General features: G+C 46.9%; 1 long non-coding RNA gene and 1 other non-coding gene across 2 annotated transcripts; one reads left to right on the forward strand and one right to left on the reverse strand.

Annotated features, from left to right (window-relative positions):
- Nucleotides 1–10,094: 10,094 nt before the first annotated feature.
- On the reverse strand, nucleotides 10,095–11,860 carry LOC133473124 (uncharacterized). The gene is made up of 3 exons (XR_009786969.1): nucleotides 11,664–11,860; nucleotides 10,534–10,850; nucleotides 10,095–10,468 (listed from the first exon to the last, which is right to left on the reverse strand). It is a non-coding gene; the product is annotated as an uncharacterized LOC133473124 (long non-coding RNA).
- Nucleotides 11,672–11,753, forward strand: trnas-uga (transfer RNA serine (anticodon UGA)). Its single transcript has one exon. It is a non-coding gene; the product is annotated as a tRNA-Ser (tRNA).
- Nucleotides 11,861–12,811: the final 951 nt, after the last annotated feature.

Here is a 12,811-nt window from a genome sequence, read left to right on the forward strand (position 1 = left end):
GCTTCAAGCGGCTAATCATCAGAATCAGAATCAGAATCATCTTTATTTGCCAAGTATGTCCAAAACACACAAGGAATTTGTCTCCGGTAGTTGGAGCTGCTCTAGTACAACAGACAGTCAATTTACAGAACACTTTGGAGACATAAAGACATTGACAAAAAACAATTGTGCAAAAAGATGCAGAGTCCTCTAGCACTTAGAGCAGTTCGAATGGCTAATATCGCAATAGTCCGGTGCAATGACCATTGTGCAAAGGGCACTGAGACTTCAAGGAGTGTATGCGGTTTAAAGTGACGGGTAGTGCGATAATCAGGGACAATGGTTGTGCAAATGTTACAGATACTCCTCAATCAGTGTGCAAATGGAGCAGATGCTACTCTGGCATGAGTGGCCAGTATATGCAAATAGTGCAGCACGGCGAGACAACTACAGTGAGTGCACGAGTAATACATAATTGGCCCCACAGAAATGTGACAACGAACTCAAGTCAAAAAATTGCCAGCTTGTTGTAATGGAATTATAAGTTAGCTGTTTAAGAAGTTGATTGCAAGAGGGAAGAAGCTGTTGGAATGTCTACTAGTTCTAGTTTGCATTGATCGGTAGCGCCTACCTGAGGGAAGGAGCTGGAAGAGCTGGTGACCGGGGTGGGGAGGGTCCGGGAGGATTTTGCACGCCCATGTCTTAGTTCTGGCAGCGTGCAAGTCCTCAAGGGTGGGTAGGGGGGTACCGACAATCCTTTCAGCAGTTTTGATTGTCCGTTGCAGTCGGAGTTTGTCCTTTTTTGTAGCAGCACCAAACCAGACTGTGATGGAAAAACACAGGACTGATTCGATGACCGCTGTGTAGAACTGTCTCAGAATCAGAATCAGAATCATCTTTATTTGCCAAGTATGTCCAAAACACACAAGGAATTTGTCTCCGGTAGTTGGAGCCGCTCTAGTACAACAGACAGTCAATTTACAGAACACTTTGGAGACATAAAGACATTGACAAAAAACAATAACAAACAACAATTGTGCAAAAAGATGCAGAGTCCTCAGTTCGAATGGCTAATAACGCAATAGTCCGGTGCAATGACCATTGTTCAAAGGGCACTGAGACTTCAAGGAGTGTATGCGGTTTAAAGTGACGAGTACTGCGATAATCTGGGACAATGGTTGTGCAAATGTTACAGATACTCCTCAATCAGTGTGCAAATGGAGCAGATGCTACTCTGGCATGAGTGGCCACTATATGCAAATAGTGCAGCACGGCGAGACAACTACAGTGAGTGCACGAGTAATACATAATACAGAAATGTGACAACGAACTCAAGTCAAAAAATTGCCAGCTTGTTGTAATGGAATTGTAAGTTAGCTGTTCAAGAAGTTGATTGCAAGAGGGAAGAAGCTGTTGGAATGTCTACTAGTTCTAGTTTGCATTGATCGGTAGCGCCTACCTGAGGGAAGGAGCTGGAAGAGCTGGTGACCAGGGTGGGGAGGGTCCGAGAGGATTTTGCACGCCCTTGTCTTAGTTCTGGCAGCGTGCAAGTCCTCAAGGGTGGGTAGGGGGGGTACCGACAATCCTTTCAGCAGTTTTGATTGTCCGTTGCAGTCGGAGTTTGTCCTTTTTTGTAGCAGCACCAAACCAGACTGTGATGGAAGAACACAGGACTGATTCGATGACCGCTGTGTAGAACTGTCTCAGCAGCTCCGGTGGCAGGCCATGCTTTCTCAGAAGCCGCAGGAAGTACATCCTCTGCTGGGCCTTTTTGAGGACGGAGTTGATGTTGGTCGCCCACTTCAGGTCCTGGGAGATTGTAATTCCCAGGAACTTGAAGGTCTCGACGGTTGACACAAGGCAGCTGGACAGCGTGAGGGGCAGCTGTGGCGAAGGATGCCTCCTGAAGTCCACGATCATCTCTACAGTCTTGAGCGTGTTCAGCTCCAGGTTGTGTCGGCCGCACCACAGCTCCAGCCGCTCCGCTTCCTGTCGATATGCAGACTCGTCACCGTCCTTGATGAGGCCGATGACAGTGGTGTCATCTGCAAACTTCAGGAGTTTGACAGTCGGGTTCGCTGAGGTGCAGTCGTTCGTGTAGAGAGAGAAGAGCAGCGGAGAGAGGACACAACCTTGGGGCGCCCCAGTGCTGATGCTGCGTGTGGATGAGGTGGCCTCCCCCAGCCTGACCTGCTGTGTCCTGCCCGTCAGAAAGCTGTAGATCCACTGGCAGATGGCAGGTGAGACGCTGAGCTGGAGAAGCTTGGATGAAAGGAGTTCAGGGATGATGGTGTTGAACGCTGAGCTGAAGTCCACGAACAGGATCCTCGCGTAGGTCCCTGCACTGTCGAGGTGTTCTAGGATGAAGTGCAGTCCCATGTTGACTGCATCATCCGCAGATCTGTTCGCTTGGTAGGCAAACTGCAGGGGGTCCAGCAGGGGACCTGTGACACTCTTGAGGTGGTCCAGCACAAGACGTTCAAAGGACTTCATGACCACAGATGTCAAAGCGACAGGCCTGTAGTCATTCAGACCCGAGATTGCAGGTTTCTTGGGGACTGGGATGATGGTGGAGTGTTTGAAGCAGGATGGAACTTCGCACATTTCCAGTGATCTGTTGAAGATCTGAGTGAAGACTGGCGCGAGCTGGTCCGCGCAGACTTTGAGGCAGGATGGAGACACGTGGTCCGGGCCTGCCGCTTTGTTAATCTTTTGTTGTTTGAAGATGCGTCTCACATCCTGTTCATGGATGGTTAACGCAGAGGTCAGAGGTGTGATTGTGGTCGCGGGTGCGGCCAGGTTGGTGTGTGGTGTGAAACTGTCCTTTTCAAATCTGCAGTAGAAGGTATTCAAGTCGTTGGCTAGTGTGCTATTGTTCTCTGCTTGGGGGGATCGTCGCTTGTAATTAGTCAGCGACTGGAATGCATGCCAGACTGATTTAGAGTCGTTTGCGCTAAACTGTTTTTCCAACTTTGCTGTATAGATCCTCTTTGCAATGTTAATTTCTTTGGTCAGCTGGTTTCTAGCTAGATTATACAGGGCCCTGTCCCCGCTCTGATATGCGTCCTCCTTAGCTTGGCGAAGCTGCTTAAGTTTAGCAGTGAACCACGGCTTATTGTTGTTGAATGTGCAAAATGATTTTGTTGGAACACAGACCTCTTCACAGAAACTGATATAGGATGTGACAGTGTCCGTATACTCATCCAGGCTGCCAGCTGAATTTTCAAAGACACTCCAGTCTGTGCAGTCTAAGCAGCTTTGAAGTTCCATCTTGGCTTCATTTGTCCACTTTTTGACTGTTTTCACTGTAGGCTTCGCACATTTAAGTTCTTGCCTGTACGTCGGTATTAAGTGAATTAAGCAGTGATCAGACGAGCCCAAGGCTGCACGAGGTATAGCACGGTATGCGTTTTTTACCGTGGTGTAGCAGTGGTCTAAAGTATTATTTTCCCTGGTAGGACAGTCGATGTGCTGCTTGTATTTAGGGAGTTTGTGGTTGAGTTTAGCTTTGTTAAAGTCCCCGAGAATAATGAGGGGTGAGTCGGGGTGTTTTTTTTCAATTTCGTTGACTTGATCGGCGAGCGTTAGCAATGCGGCGTTCGTGTTAGCTTGAGGCGGAATATAGACGCCAGCGAGAATGAATGATGCGAACTCACGTGGCGAGTAGAATGGTTTACAATTTAAGAATAGCGACTCCAAATGCGGGCTGCAGTGTGTGCTGATCACCGTGACGTCCGTACACCATTTTTCGTTGATATAGAGGCATATCCCGCCACCCTTTGTTTTCCCCGATGATTCCATGTCGCGGTCCGCTCGATGAATGTGGAAACCGGGAAGCATAATGCCGGCATCAGGTACAGCGTCGCAGAGCCAGGTCTCCGTGAAGCACATGGCCGCGGAACGTCCGAAGTCTTTACTTGTCTTTAACAGAAGATGAAGCTCGTCCATTTTGTTGGGTAGGGAGCGTACGTTCGCGAGGTGGATCGACGGGAACGCCAATCTGTGCCCTCTCTTGCGGAGTTTCACCTGAATGCCGGCTCGCTTCCCTCTGTGGCGCCGCTTCCGTCTCCATGCGGCGAAAACCGCGGACGCCGCTCCGGTGAGTAACTCGGGGAAAAAACTGAGCGGATATTCTAAAGTTGGTGACAGAAAGTCTGGAGTAGACTCCTTGATGGTTAGCAGGTCTCCCCTTGTGTAAGTGAGTCGTGTAAGGTCTCCAAAGACGGACGAAAAACACAAAAACAAAGACAATACTAGAGAGCGCGTTACCGAGGCGACCACACTGGTAGGCGCCATCTTGCTTCTCCACATCTTGTCCAACACCCCCCCCCCTCCCACTCCTTGGACCCCTTCCTCACCTGCAAAGTCCTCCGCATAGCGGGGGATGCCACCAATCCATCACACAGCCTCTTCTGTCTGCTGCCATCAGGCAGGAGACTGCGGAGTCTCCGGCCCAGGACTTGCCGACTCAGTTTTATTCATAACGCCTCTCAGGAATCTGAACTCTCTCCGGCCCAGGACTAGCCGACTCAGTTTTATTCATAAGGCCTCTCAGGAATCTGAAATCTCTGCCCGCTCTGCCCCCTCTACCTCTTCTGTTCTTTGCCCACATGAACTCTGACACCCCACAAACATGCACATGCACACACATTCACGCACCAATTACCTATCACAGCCGATTTCCCAGATCGGGTCCCGACATATGTCGGGAACGACAAAACTTCTTGAAGTGACATAAGCCACGACAAACGATTTGGCCCTGCGACGCCAAAATGAAGTCTGGCAAATTGGATTCTTTTTTGATATCTTCCGTGTAGTGTGACATATCAACGACAACTCTCCGACAGCGCAACTTGACAGAGACCAGTAGGATTGCGTATTATGACTGGTGCGTCACCTCCCGTGCTTACCGTAGTCAACATACTTGCGCGCTGTTAACATTTCTTCTCACGCACAAACCAATGTTTACCGAAGCTTTAGGGCATGATTCGACGGAACGCCGGCATGTTTACGTGCAACCGTATGTGCTTGCCTTTGCTAGGGTACATAACGTTTTGTTGCCTGCTTGTGAGCCGTATCGTATGAAAAGTACGTGAACATACCTCAAGCAATCCTTCAATGAACGTTCTCTCCCGAGCACCAGTGACGAACAGGTTTTTCCACATTTTGTCCCCCCACAGTCACTCACACGCACAGGCACACACAGAAACAAGACATTGACGCGGCGCATTGTTGTTGTCGTCACCATCGTAACGAGTGTGTCCCGTCGCGTTGACCGGTGACAGGTTTTCTGCTTCCACCTCTCGGACAGTGTTTGATTTGACAAGATAAAGCCAGTGATGGTAAAAGACAGGATAGGGTGCTATCGGAATAAATGTCGAATAGTGTTACCACTGTCTGCCCCAGAAACAACAAGGTTTGATGGCAGTCGTCTGACATTGTGTCATCGGGAAAGACCAAATGTGTCTTGGAGACTGATCCATGAGACAACCCGAACATCCCTGTTGGACATACCAACTACAATGACTAGCGAGCAGAGTGGCGCAGCGGAAGCGTGCTCGGCCCATAACCCAGAGGTCGATGGATCGAAACTATCCTCTGCTATCTGGAGCTCGTTCTCTGTTATCATATGTCTCGTCATAGGATGTTGTGGACCTGCAATCATTTAACATCTTACTCTTCGTGAGAAATATTGTGCAATTAAGACTTCTCAACTCATTGGCTGAGGCCCACGACTCGTGACCCTTTCCTCAATTCACTTCGTACTGACAAAAAAAATTCGTCCTTTATTCATTGTTCTGTCAATTTAATGCAGCCCTATGGGGGGCACAAGTCAGTGCAAACTGTAGGCCGGTCCCAAGCCCGGATAAATGCAGAGGGTTGCGTCAGGAAGGGCATCCGGCTTAAAACCTTGCCAAACAAATATGAGCGTTCATCCAAAGAATTCCATACCGGATCGGTCGTGGCCCGGGTTAACAACGTCCGCCACCGGCGCCGTCAACCTGCAGGGCGCTGTTGGAAATTCAGCTACTGTGGGTCGAAGTCAAAGAAGAAGAAGAAGAAGAGGTGGAAAGCGGGTTCTTCGGCAGAAAGAGAAGAGGAAAACACAGAGCCTAGAACTGAATGTGGGGACTTTGAATGTTGGGACTATGACAGGAAAATCTCGGGAGTTGGTTGACATGATGATTAGGAGAAAGGTTGATATATTGTGTGTCCAGGAGACCAGGTGGAAAGGCAGTAAGGCTAGAAGTTTAGGGGCAGGGTTAAAATTATTTTACCATGGTGTAGATGGGAAGAGAAATGGAGTCGGGGTTATTTTAAAAGAAGAGTTGGCTAAGAATGTCTTGGAGGTGAAAAGAGTATCAGATCGAGTGATGAGGCTGAAATTTGAAATTGAGGGTGTTATGTGTAATGTGATTAGTGGCTATTGCGGCTGAAGCAGTGAGCAGCTGGAGGAACAGTTAGAAAGATGCAGGCATGCACTGGAAAGAAGAGGAATGAAGATTAGCCGAAGTAAGTGTTAAATATATTGTAGAAGTTATCATTTATTTGCTTAGCTTGCATTAGTATTATGGACGATTTTGAGAAAGGAAGATCAGAAGAATCAGAAGAATCATCTTTTATTGTCATGAACATGCATGCATGCACGCACATGAAATTTGTTCTCTGCATTTAACCCATCACAGTGAACACATACACATGTTAGTGGAACACACTGGAGCAGGGGGCAGCTGAAGCGCCCGGGGAGCATTTCGGGGTATCGGTGTCTTGCTCAAGGACACCACAGCCGTGAGTCCGGAGGATGTTGGCGGATGGTCCAGTCGGGGTTTTGAACCTAGGTCCCCCACGGTGGCAGGCGATGATCTTAACCATTGGGCCACGGCTGCCCAATGGTGTCTCGCCTTCAAGAAGATGACTCAGCATGAATCATCCAATGGAAGGGCGCCTTGACCAAGGACGTGGTCGGGGACGTGGCAGGTGTTGGTGCCATGTCTTCACCTTGAAACCCTACCCTTAGTGTGTTGTGTCTTGAAGCTTAGTACGTTATGTCTTGTAAAACCTCCCTATTTCAAATAAATGCAGGAGCGACGGGAGAGATTGTTTCGAGACCCTTTCCGGGACTGGTCTTCGTTCTCCTCAACTGGGATCTGAAGGTTGACGACAATCCACAGGATTGAAGACGACTTTGGTGAGTTAAATTTTTAAAAAAATTCGGAAAAAGGATTAAAGAGTGAGTGAATTGCGCGACGAAGAAGTTTGTGGCATAATAAACCTTGTGTAATAGAAGGAGAAAAGGATCTATACAGGCTGGCCAGACAGAGGGATAGAGATGGGAAGGATGTGCAGCAGGTTAGGGTGATTAAGGATAGAGATGGAAATATGTTGACTGGTGCCAGCAGTGTGCTAGGTAGATGGAAAGAATACTTTGAGGAGTTGATGAATGAGGAAAATGATAGAGAAGGGAGAGTAGAAGAGGCAAGTGTGGTGGACCAGGAAGTGGCAATGATTAGTAAGGGGGAAGTTAGAAAGGCATTAAAGAGAATGAAAAATGGAAAGGCAGTTGGTCCTGATGACATTCCTGTGGAGGTATGGAAGCATCTAGGAGAGGTGGCTGTGGAGTTTTTGACCAGCTTGTTCAATAGAATTCTAGTGCGTGAGAAGATGCCTGAGGAATGGAGGAAAAGTGTACTGGTGCCCATTTTTAAGAACAAAGGTGATGTGCAGAGCTGTGGCAACTATAGAGGAATAAAGTTGATGAGCCACACAATGAAGTTATGGGAAAGAGTAGTGGAGGCTAGACTCAGGACAGAAGTGAGTATTTGCGAGCAACAGTATGGTTTCATGCCTAGAAAGAGTACCACAGATGCATTATTTGCCTTGAGGATGTTGATGGAAAAGTACAGAGAAGGTCAGAAGGAACTACATTGTGTCTTTGTAGATCTAGAGAAAGCCTATGACAGAGTACCCAGAGAGGAACTGTGGTACTGCATGCGGAAGTCTGGAGTGGCAGAGAAGTATGTTAGAATAATACAGGACATGTACGAGGGCAGCAGAACAGCGGTGAGGTGTGCTGTAGGTGTGACAGACGAATTTAAGGTGGACGTGGGACTGCATCAGGGATCAGCCCTGAGCCCCTTCCTTTTTGCAGTGGTGATGGATAGGCTGACAGATGAGGTTAGACTGGAATCCCCGTGGACCATGATGTTTGCAGATGACATTGTGATCTGCAGTGAAAGCAGGGAGCAGCTGGAGGAACAGTTAGAAAGATGGAGGGATGCACTGGAAAGAAGAGGAATGAAGATTAGCCGAAGTAAAACAGAATATATGTGCATGAATGAGAGGGGTGGTGGGGGAAGAATGAGGCTACAGGGAGAAGAGATGGCAAGGGTAGAGGACTTTAAATACTTGGGGTCAACCGTCCAGAGCAATGGTGAGTGTGGTCAGGAAGTGAAGAAACGGGTCCAAGCAGGTTGGAACGGGTGGAGGAAGGTGTCAGGTGTGTTATGTGACAGAAGAGTCTCTGCTAGGATGAAGGGCAAAGTTTATAAAACAGTGGTGAGGCCAGCCATGATGTATGGATTAGAGACAGTGGCACTGAAGAGAAAACAGGAAGCAGAGCTGGAGGTGGCGGAAATGAAGATGTTGAGGTTCGCTCTCGGAGTGACCAGGTTGGATAAAATTAGAAATGAGCTCATCAGAGGGACAGCCAAGGTTCGATGTTTTGGAGACAAAGTTAGAGAGAGCAGACTTCAATGGTTTGGACACGTCCAGAGGAGAGAGAGTGAGTATATTGGTAGAAGGATGATGACGATGGAGCTGCCAGGCAAGAGAGCTAGAGGAAGACCAAAGAGAAGGTTGATGGATGTCGTGAGGGAAGACATGATGGCAGTTGGTGTTCGAGAGGAGGATGCAGGAGATAGGCTCTCATGGAAAAGGATGACGCGCTGTGGCGACCCCTAACGGGACAAGCCGAAAGGAAAAGAAGAAGAAGAAGAAGAATTGAGGCAAGGACTCAAAATTCATTTGTTAACCAGTGTTTTTAATGAACCACTGATATTTGTGAGGACACCTATTGAAGGAACCTGTGTTTTAAAATCTCCAAACTCCCGTGGTTCCAAGCGTGCTCGTTTTCGTGAAAGAACTTCGTTCACAACAATGTATCAAAACCAACCAATTTATTCCTGACAGAGGAGTCGATACATTTGCAGAGCTCTGGGTTCGTAACTACCGTATCTTAATCCTTAGCAGATAAAGTAGTCGAACTAAAACTATCTGACTCTACCCCAGACTTATACAATGTTTCAAACAGGCCAGTATGGAATCGCTGTCGTCTGATTGCTCCGTAATCTGACGTCATCGTTGTTCGGCACAATGATGACTATCTGATCTGGCTCCAGACGCTGCCTCCAGGTGTCGCCTGCAGATGTCGCCTGCATTCAATGTTTATAGTGGCTCCCCGCAGTTCCTTTCTTCCTTGACATCTGTCTCCAAATACCCCCTGATGGGGGCCAAATACCCCCCGATGGGGGCCTTCCTGCAATATACTCCTATACTCCAATACACATTCTCTTCCAAACTAGTTAGAATTACATATTAGAATATAAAGTATTCTATATTCCCTTCACTATTAATTGATCAAGGCGATCATTTATGCCGCCGATTGCCCTCACGATTGCTTTGTGACTCCAGCACATGCACTGGAAAAAAACAGTCCTTTGAATTTACTTCATTTGAACATGTGCATCGGTTGCACAAGATTAAAATTTGTTTAAATTGACATAATTTACCCCTCTTTTCTTAAAAATAAAACATTATTTTTTTTGTCAGCGTGCGTGTTCTCTCCCGTGTATTAAAATAATAAATTGAGTAATCAAAAAGGAGTCAAAGTTTTTGATATCCTGATGTGCTTCTATTTGAATTCAAAAGATTTATTACAAATACCACACATACATATACGCATGAACCTTTATCTCACAGGGCTGAGTGTAGGTTACTGTATGAACACATTTGTTATAAGTTATAAAAATACAAGGTATTAACCTTGTGGGGTGATCATAGTCAGCCACATGTCCTCCCATCACGCAAGTCTTTGTACATGAGGCCCCAGGTCTGAAAACAGTGCCAACATGCCAGCTTGCTTGTGCTTGCAGAGCCATAGAGTGGGCAAATACGGTATCCTTTTGACATCCTCCTTAACAGCCTCCTGCAGTTGTACTCATTCGTTTACATTATCTGGTCCAATGAGTAAGATGAGTAGGCAAACATTTGTTTGATTTGGAACGGCTTTACAAATGAAACTGTAAAGCATGACAGAATAGCACAAAACAGTGACAAAGAAAATCATGAGATGGTTTAGTCCTATTTCTAAAAACTTTCCAACATTTCACAAATTCTGTCAACTCATGAGCACATCTGTAATTAGGTGTACGTAAGGCGTGAGATTATATTTCCTGGCGTTTTTGTCACATGACATCATGTTCGGGGTCACCTGTAGGAACAAAGGAAGTCATGGGGTGTCATTTGGGCAACAAAAAAGGTCATTTGTGATCATACCTGCGAATATGATCCCAACCGGTCCCGCGTCGATGGTGGGTGTGACAGCGTCTCGAGGGCTTCGATGAGACAGCTGCAAAGAATGAGGTCATCACGTGACTTGTGCAGGTGACATGGGGTGTCTGAGATGTGAGGGGGTCACGTCCAGAGGTCACACAGCATTGGCAAAGAATGGGCATACGTGGCTTGTACATGTGACATCGGGTGTCCGAGATGTTTGAGGGTCATGTCCAGAGGCCACAACCCCGCATCTGTAGAGAGTTGGACACTCACGTGGCTTGTGCACGTGACATGGGGTGTCTGAGATGTTTGAAGATCTGAAAAAAATTAGTATTTAGCCAAGAACATGTGCTTTCTCTGACCACAGGGTTGTGCGAAACGCTGAGCGGACCATCAGTCTGGAAAATCCCTTTTTGTACAAGCGGGAACAAGTCCAGACATGTTCTCGTTTTCAAGGCTCTTATCAAAAACAAGTGCAGGTGTAAAGCATTATGCGATGAACATTAATACATCTAAAGCATAAACATGTCAGTTTTACATATTATGTGGGAGTTTCCGAGGCAAAAACATGCCAAGACATATTTTTGTTTTTCAAAAACATGTCCAGACATATCTTTTGGGATTCATCCAACTATCTTCATTCTTTTAGGACGAGGGTCTCTCTCTTTTTTTTGTTTTTTTAATGGCACGTGTGTCTCGTTTTCTATTATAAAACGTATTAGAAACAAGTTGTTTTATGTATCTAGTGAAGATACATTCCAGAGTTTAAATAATAGTGGCTTTTTTAATTGCACAAACAGGAGTACTCAAGGTCTCAGAACTGTAAAACATGACAGAGATGAAAGTATAGTTTGACCTTGATCATATCTTCCTCCTGGCGGAAATGTACATTACATTACAGAAGTGGAACCTTCAGTCAAAAAAAAAAGAGTCATTGGATGAACACAAACACATTTTGTGTTCATTTGCCAACTCAAATTTAGTACTTCCGTGTAATGTGATATAATTGAGTCAGCTAAACCCATTTTGATCAAATACAGACAAAGTAAAATAAGTACACTCAGTGGCCGAAATTGATTCGGCCCTCAAATGACTATAAACTACTACTATAAATGACTGTTTGCGCTCACCTCATGTGGCTGCGATGGCCGAGTGGTTAAGGTGTTGGACTTGAAATCCAATGGGATCTTCCCGCGCAGGTTCGAACCCTGCTCGCAGCGAATCTTGTTTATGTGCAAAATAGCTCAATAGCTTGTGTCACTGAGTGAAGTTCTCGTGACTTGAGTTCGGTTCTTCCTTTAGCCTGGAGGTGGGGCGAGCAGCTGATGGGACAGCCCAGGAGCTGATGGGTACCGACTGGCCAAGCGGAATCAGAATCATCTTTATTTGCCAAGTATGTCCAAAAAACACACAAAGAATTTGTCTACGGTAGTTGGAGCGGCTCTAGTACGACAACAGTCAATTGACAGAGAACACTTTTGAGACATAAAGACATTGACAAAAAACTGTTACTGAGCAATAAAGGGTTGCTAGTTATCTGGTAATGTCGGTACAGTTTTTTATTTTATTTTTATTTATTTTTGACAGTTGTGCAAAAGATGGAGAGTCCTCTAGCACTTAAAGCAGTTCGAATGACTAATATTGCAATAGTCCGATGCAATGACCATTGTGCAAAGGGCGCCGAGACTTCAAGCTTTGGTGGTTGCTGAAGCAAAAACTCAGGCATGGGAGGAGTTTTGTGAGGCCATGGAGAAAGACTTCCAGACGGCTTCGAGGAAATTCTGGTCCACCATCCGGCATCTCAGGAGGGGGAAGCAGTGCACCATCAACACTGTGTATAGTGGGGATGGGGTGCTGCTGACCTCGACTTGGGACGTTGTGAGCCGGTGGGGAGAATACATTGAAGACCTCCTCAACTCCACCGTCACGCCTTCCCATGAGGGAGCAGAGTCTGGGTTCTCTGAGGCAGGCTCTCCTATCTCTGGGGTTGAGGTCAAGAGGTGGTTAAAAAGCTCCTCGGTGGCAAGGCCCCGGGGGTGGATGAGAGTCGCCCGGATTTTCTCAAGGCTCGGGATGTTGTAGGGCTGTCCTGGTTGACACGCCTCTGCAACATCGCGTGGACATCGGGGACAGTGCCTCTGGATTGGCAAACTGGGGTGGTGGTACCCCTTTTTAAGAAGGGGGACCCGACGGTGTGTTCCAACTACAGGGGGATCACACTCCTCAGCCTCCCTGGTAAGGTCTATTCAGGGGTGCTATAGAGGAGGGTCCGTCGGGA

The sequence above is a fragment of the Phyllopteryx taeniolatus genome, unplaced genomic scaffold, assembly GCF_024500385.1.
Source record: "Phyllopteryx taeniolatus isolate TA_2022b unplaced genomic scaffold, UOR_Ptae_1.2 contig_126, whole genome shotgun sequence".
In the NCBI taxonomy this organism is placed as follows: Eukaryota; Metazoa; Chordata; class Actinopteri; order Syngnathiformes; family Syngnathidae; genus Phyllopteryx; species Phyllopteryx taeniolatus.